Below are 6650 nucleotides of genomic sequence, written 5' to 3' on the forward strand. Positions count from 1 at the left end.
GGAGACAGAAATAGGGAAGAGGTGGGGAAGGACACGGGTGGAGATGGAGGGAACAGGCAATAGAAGGACGCCACCTGGGCCTCCGGGTCTTGGATCCACTCTGGGGAGCCTCAAATTTAGAAATGAGATTAAGAAGAAAGGCACCCCCACGAACCCAGAAAAGCACGTGGGTCCTGTGGGAGAGGGAACAGTGGGATGCCCAGGAAAGTCTCAAAGGCCCTCGCTGTCTGGTCAGCCCCTCCCTGGCTCTGGCCCAGGTGGGTGGGGTGAGGGGTGGGCCCGGTGTAAGGGGAGCCCCGCCCCGTCGCTGTTGTCCCCCCCCGCCCCCCTCCTCCCTTCCCGAGACTCCGCCCCTGGGCCTGTGTTCCACGGGGCACAGGGCTGGAACCCAGAGCAAATCAAACCTTCCCACGCCCCAACGGCCAGCCCAGGAACTAGGAGATGGAGGAAGGTTCCAGAGCTCGGCCTCCAACTTCGAAGACTCACAGCTGACACAGCCAAGGGGCTCTGCCGAAATGTTCGAGAGTCAAGCACACGGCCCTGCGCACCTTGAGCCCATGGGCCTCTCAGCGTTCGGGGAGAGGGGTGTATCAGGTTCACGGGTCCAGCTCTGCGGGCCCCTGAGTCTGCGAGTGGAGGAAGGAAAGGAGGGGTCTATTTGTTGATGTTAAATTTTATTTATCTATCATAGAGGGTGGTACAGTGTATGTGTGGAGGTCAGAGATAACCTGAAGGAGTCTGTTCACCCTACCTTCAGGTGAGTCCAGGAATCGAACTCAGGTAGTCAGACTTGCTTGTAGATGCCTCTAACCCTCTGCTGAATTTTCTCTTTACTTCTCTCTCTCTCTCTCTCTCTCTCTCTCTCTCTCTCTCTCTCTCTCTCTCTCTCTCTCATCTATCTCTTTCCTTTCCTCCCTCCCTTCCTTTTTTTTTTTTTTTTTTTTTTTTTTTTTGGTTTTTCGAGACAGGGTTTCTCTGTGGCTTTGGAGCCTGTCCTGGAACTAGCTCTTGTAGACCAGGCTGGTCTCGAACTCACAGAGATCCGCCTACCTCTGCCTCCCAAGTGCTGGGATTAAAGGCGTGCGCCACCACCGCCCGGCTCCTTTTTTTTTTTTTAAGACAGGTTCTTCATTAGTAGGAAGCTGGGTGGAGGTGGCGCACACCTTTAATCCCAGCACTCGGGAGGCAGAGGCAGGCGGATCTCTGTGAGTTCGAGGCCAGCCTGGTCTACAAGAGCTAGTTCCAGGACAGGCTCCAAAGCTACAGCAAAACCTGTCTGGAAAAAACAAAATTAAATAAATAAATAAATAGCCTAAGTGGGTTTCAAACTCATGATCCTCCTGCCTCAGTTTCTTGAGTGTCAGTGTGATGTGTGCAAGCTACCACACATGACTAACTTTCTAAGTTTTAAGCCCCCAGTTATGTCATACCACCAGAATTCCCCCCACAAAAGCCTAAAGTTTAGGCCCTAAACCCTCTATTATTTTATCCCCAAAGTCCCTGACATATGTGTAAAATATTGAGAAAACAGATTCATTATAGGACTTCTACGCTTGCACATCTGAGTTCAAAGCCTGACTGTGTCTCTTAGCAACCAGGTGCTTCTGGGTGGGGGCAGCACCTCTCTCAACCTATTTCCTTACCTACAAAACAAGACCACCAAGGACCGCGGGAAGTATGTGGACCTCAGATATGGTAAACTCACATAACAGTAAAAAGTCAAAGTTCACAAACAACGGGCACAAGCATAGATCTTTTGTTTTGCATCTTTAAAAAGTGAGCTGATGCTGGGCAGTGGTGGTGCACGCCTTTAATTCTAGCACTGGGGAGGCAGAGGCAGGCGGATCTCTGAGTTCAAGGCCAGCCTGGTCTACAGAGTGAGCTCCAGGACATCCAAGGCTACACAGAGAAACCCTGTCTTGAAAGCAAATAAACAAACAAACAAAAAACTAGAAAACTATGAGGGCACCAGGAGGGCTCCATGGGCAGAGGGCTTGCTCCCAAGCGTGGGAAGGACCTATGGTTGGAACTTCAGCACCCAGCAAAGCCCAGGCACCCTGGTACCTGTCAGTGACCCCAACGCTGGGCAGGACACAGCTCAGGCTTACTGCAGCCAGTCCAGCTAAATCAGTGAGTTCCAGGTTTGTGAGAGGCCCTGTCTCAAAAAATAAGATGGAGAGAGCCTGTCACTGCGTGCTGTCGCACACCGTAAATCCCAGCACTCGGTAGGTAGAGGCAGGCGGGTCTCTGTGAGTTTGAGGCTGGCCTGGTCTACATAGGACAGCCTCTGGTGAGAACTTGTCTGGAAAAAAAATAAACAAACAGAATTCCCAGAAAAGCTATAAGGAGCCAGGGTTGGGGATACCCTAGGATAGCCCTTGTGAGCAGAGGAGGATGGTGCCTCAAATCTCTGCTGCATGGAACACCTGATGGTCATCTTGGCTGTCAGCTTGATGCATCTGGAATCAATGAAAACCCCAGCCAGCATGCACGACTTTGAGGGATTTTCTTTTTGCGTTTTCTTGTTTTGTTTTTCAAGATGGGTTTCTCTGTGTTGTAGCAGCTCTGGCTGTCCTGGAACTTACTTTGTAGACCTGGCTGGCCTTGAACTCACAGAGATCTGCCTGCCTCTGCCTCCTGAGTGCTGGGCCTAAAGGCAACATGACGAAGCCTAGCCAGAAGGATTATCTTGATCAGATATTTGAATTAGGAAGACCCAGGCACACCGCACATTCTGTAAGAACAGGCCCGTCCTTCCTGCTTCTGAGGCAGGGGCTTTCCTTCCTGGTGTTAGAGCCTTCTGTACGACCGCAGTGTAGGCAGCCCTCTGGAGCTCTAGATAGGTCCACTGAGACATCTGGCCTGGAGGACTGAGCATGCGTGGCTTCTTCGCCCCTCTGGCACAAGATGGTCATTGTTGGGACACACAGACTACAACCTGCAAGCGCCACAACCCCCATTCATCTGTAGTCTCACGGTCCTGTCTGTCAGAGAGCCCGAAGGGGCTGTAGTGTGGCAGGACATGGCACCAGCTGCCACTAGCATGGTCAGCAAGGACATTATCTTCAGAAAGTTCTAGGTGGGTGTGTGGGCAGCTCAAGTCTTTGATTAAAGCCCCAAACAAAATCTAGTTGTGTTGTTCTCAATTCAGATATATCTGCTTCTCAGGTGAGGGTTTTTTGTTGTTGTTTGTTTGTCTTGTTTGTTAACTTGACACTCTGTCATATGGGAAGAAGGAACTTCAGTTGAGAAAACACCCCCATCAGATTGTCCTGTGGAGCATTTTCTTGATAGACCATTGATGGGGAGGGTCCAGCTCACGGTGGTTGGTGCCATCCTTGGGCTGGTGGTCCTGGGTTCTATAAGGAAGCAGACTGAGCAGGATATGGGGAGAAGCCACTGAGTAGCACCTTTTATTGCCTCTGCACCAGCTCCTGCCTCCGGGTTCGGCCCTGTGTGAGTTCCTGACTTTCTCCAGTGATTGCGTGGGGCTGGAGAGTTTGTGCTGAAATAAGGTCTTCCTTGCCCAAGCCGCTTTCGGTCATGGTGTTTATCATAGCAACAGAGAGCCTACCAGGACTCTACAGTAACTATACACCAGTCATTCCGTCCCTCCAGAGGCTGAGGCAAGAGCATTGCTGTGAGTTATAGGCCAGTCTGGGCCACAAATAAAACAAAACACCAGCTCTTCCAAGAAAAATGTGGTCAATGTGGTCATGCAAGGCCCTCTCTCCCCAGTCCAGAGCCTCAAAACATGTGTGGGGAACCCACAGCCTCTGGCTCCTCCCCTCTTTTGCTATTTCTGCCTCTTTGACCCCGCCCCCTTTGCTGGCCCTGCCTCTCTTCCCCTGGCTCCTCCCCTTCCCCTTCTCTCCTTTCTCAGTTTAGACCCTCTCATTTGGGGCCAGATAGGCAGGGGAACCTAAAAGGGCCAGACGAGGGAGGAGTCTGCAGAGGACCCTTGACCCAGACAGAGAGAGAAAAGCGGGAAAGGAGGTAAGATGGAAGCCATGGAGGGGAGGGGTAGAGGTAGGACGTGCAGAAGGAATGAGCAGGAAAGAAAGCTCTAGGGAGAGATAGGGGCCTGTCAGGTCAAATAAATGGCAGTGAGGAAGAAAGATACAGAGATGGAGGTGTCCAGCCACCTAACAAAACCCAGAAAGAGGTCCCAGCCCAGGGCAGAACAGAGAAATCAAACCTCATGGGCCAGTTAAAGATGCCATGGAAGGAGGTGCTTTTCCTAGGGTCAGAGAGAGAAAATGCAGAGCTGAGCCACACATACCCAACATGCACCAGTGTTGGAGCTCCGAGGCCTTGGTTTGAGCTCCTCTTCTGCTTCCTCAGAGCTGTGTGTCTTTAGGAAATAAACCTAACATCTCTGTGCTCTGCGTCTTCATAGGATGAAGTGGCTGTGGAACTACCAATTCCCACCCAGGATTTAGAGTGCTGTGAAGGCTGAGGCTGCAACTCAGTGGTAGCTCCCTCACCTGGCACGCAGGGAGCCTGGAGTTCCAGGTCTTTGATCACCTCCATGCTCCAACCTTGTCAAATTCCTGAGGTGAAAGAGATGGAGGTAGGAACGAGACCAGAGAGATCCTTACAGATGACGCTGTGTTGGTTGCGCACACAGCCAGGGGCAGCCTCTCTCCCACAGGAAATGTGGGGTGTCTGAGAAGACGAAATGCTGCCAGCCTTGACCCTTTATGGGGGACTGTAAGGGGCTTGGGAATGAGGAGCTCCACGCAGCTTCAGGGAACTATACATTCCTGCAGTCTCTCTTTCCTGGAATTGTTTCTCTGAGGAGACAGGCTATTTTGGAAGACACTGTGTCTCTGCGCTGACCAACACAGCTGAGCATCCTCAAATGGAATCTCGCAACTGTGGCACTCCAACCCCAACCCCCAGCCTCCACGATGATTTAACTACAGGTCCACATCACCCTTCACTACTGAGTCCAACCTGAAGGGCCAGCGAGCCGGCTCAGTGGGACAGGTGCGTTCCACCAAGCCTGAGAACCTGATTTCAGACCCCCGGCACCCATGTAAAAAGTAGGCAATGGTGCTGGTTTGTTACGTCTGACCCCAGTGCTGAGGAGCTGGGGCACTGGGGCTGAGCTGGATTGGCCAGCTGCAGGCCCAGGGAGATGTCCAGTACAAGGCAGAGCTGGGCATGGTGGCCACATGATTAACAGGAGAAGCCTTGTGAGTTCCAGATCAGTACGGGTTACCCAGTAAGACTCCAAATCATCACCAACAGGAAAAACGAAGGAAAGCAATACAGGCAAACACCGAGTTTGACCTTTGACCTCCATACACACAAATAATAAATCAATTTACAAATAAGTAAGTCAGCCGGACGGTGGTGGGACATGCCCAGCACCCTGGAGGCAGAGGCAGGCGGATCTCTGGGAGTTCAAGGCCAGCAGCTGGGCAGTGGTGGCACACACCTTTAATCCCAGCACTGAGAAGCAGGAGCAGGCAGGTCTCTGTTGGAGGCCAGCCTAGCCTACACAGTGAGCTCCATTCCAGGCAGGGCTACACAGAAAAACTCTGTCTTGAAAAGAAAAAGAAGGGTCTGGAGAGATGGCTCAGAGGTCCTGAGTTCAATTCCCAGCAACCACATGGTGGCTCACAACTATCTGTAATGAGATCTGGTGCCCTTTTCTGGCCTGCAGGCACACATGGAAAGAATGTTGTATACATAATAAATAAAATCTTAAAAAAAAAAAAGCAGGGAGTGGAGCCTGTCCTGGGCTGTATTGACAGTAAGGAGAGGCAGAGAAGGGACCGAAGGAGACCGGCTTGGCCCAGGATCGCTGTGGACACAGCGCAGGCACAACAGTTATTCCAACAGCACTGAGAGGCCAGGGAGGAGCCAGGGAGGAGTGGGGACTGCGGTAGCCAGCCTCCCGCAATTTAGGAGACATCTGAGGGCCAGAGAGATGGCTCAGAGGGTAAGTGGGCTGATGATGTGAGTTCAATCCCTGGAGCCCACATGGAACGGAGAGAACGACTCCCGTAACCTGTCCTCTGCCCTCCACCTTGTACCATGGCGCACTTGTGTGCACACAGGAAATAAGGAAAATGTAAAATAAAAATTATAAAAGAAGGAATGATGGGCCTGGGAGGATCCACTGTTAAACAGGGAGGTTTGGGCTGAAGCCCAGTGGGTAGAACGCTCATCCAGCGAGCACAGAACCCTGGGTCCCATCACCAGCATCACGGAAACTGGGCATGTGGTTCACACACACCATCCCAGTCCTCGGGAGACTGAGGCAGGAGGATCAGCAGTGGAAGGTCATCCTTGGCTACGTAGTAAACTGAGGCCAGCCTGGGCTACATGGGACCCTCTTCTCTCTTCTCTTTCTATTCCTTTTCTTAACTGTCTCTCTCTGTGTTTCTGCATCTGTCTTTCTGCCTTCCTATCTCCACCCCTCTCTTCCCCTCCCCTCCCCCACCTCTCTCATCTTCCTGTCTCTCCATCTCCAGTCTAGCCCCTCCAGCCCCCATTACCGCATTCCCTCCTGGCCTCCATGTATCTGTCTTTCTGTTTGTCCCCCATTTTCACCCCTTGAACCCAGAGTCTACAAAGACCTCCCTCACAACAGTGACAGGTGTTCAGACAACCAGACACCAAGGGGATTAGCTGAA

The sequence above is a fragment of the Chionomys nivalis genome, chromosome 6 (genome assembly GCF_950005125.1).
Source record: "Chionomys nivalis chromosome 6, mChiNiv1.1, whole genome shotgun sequence".
In the NCBI taxonomy this organism is placed as follows: Eukaryota; Metazoa; Chordata; class Mammalia; order Rodentia; family Cricetidae; genus Chionomys; species Chionomys nivalis.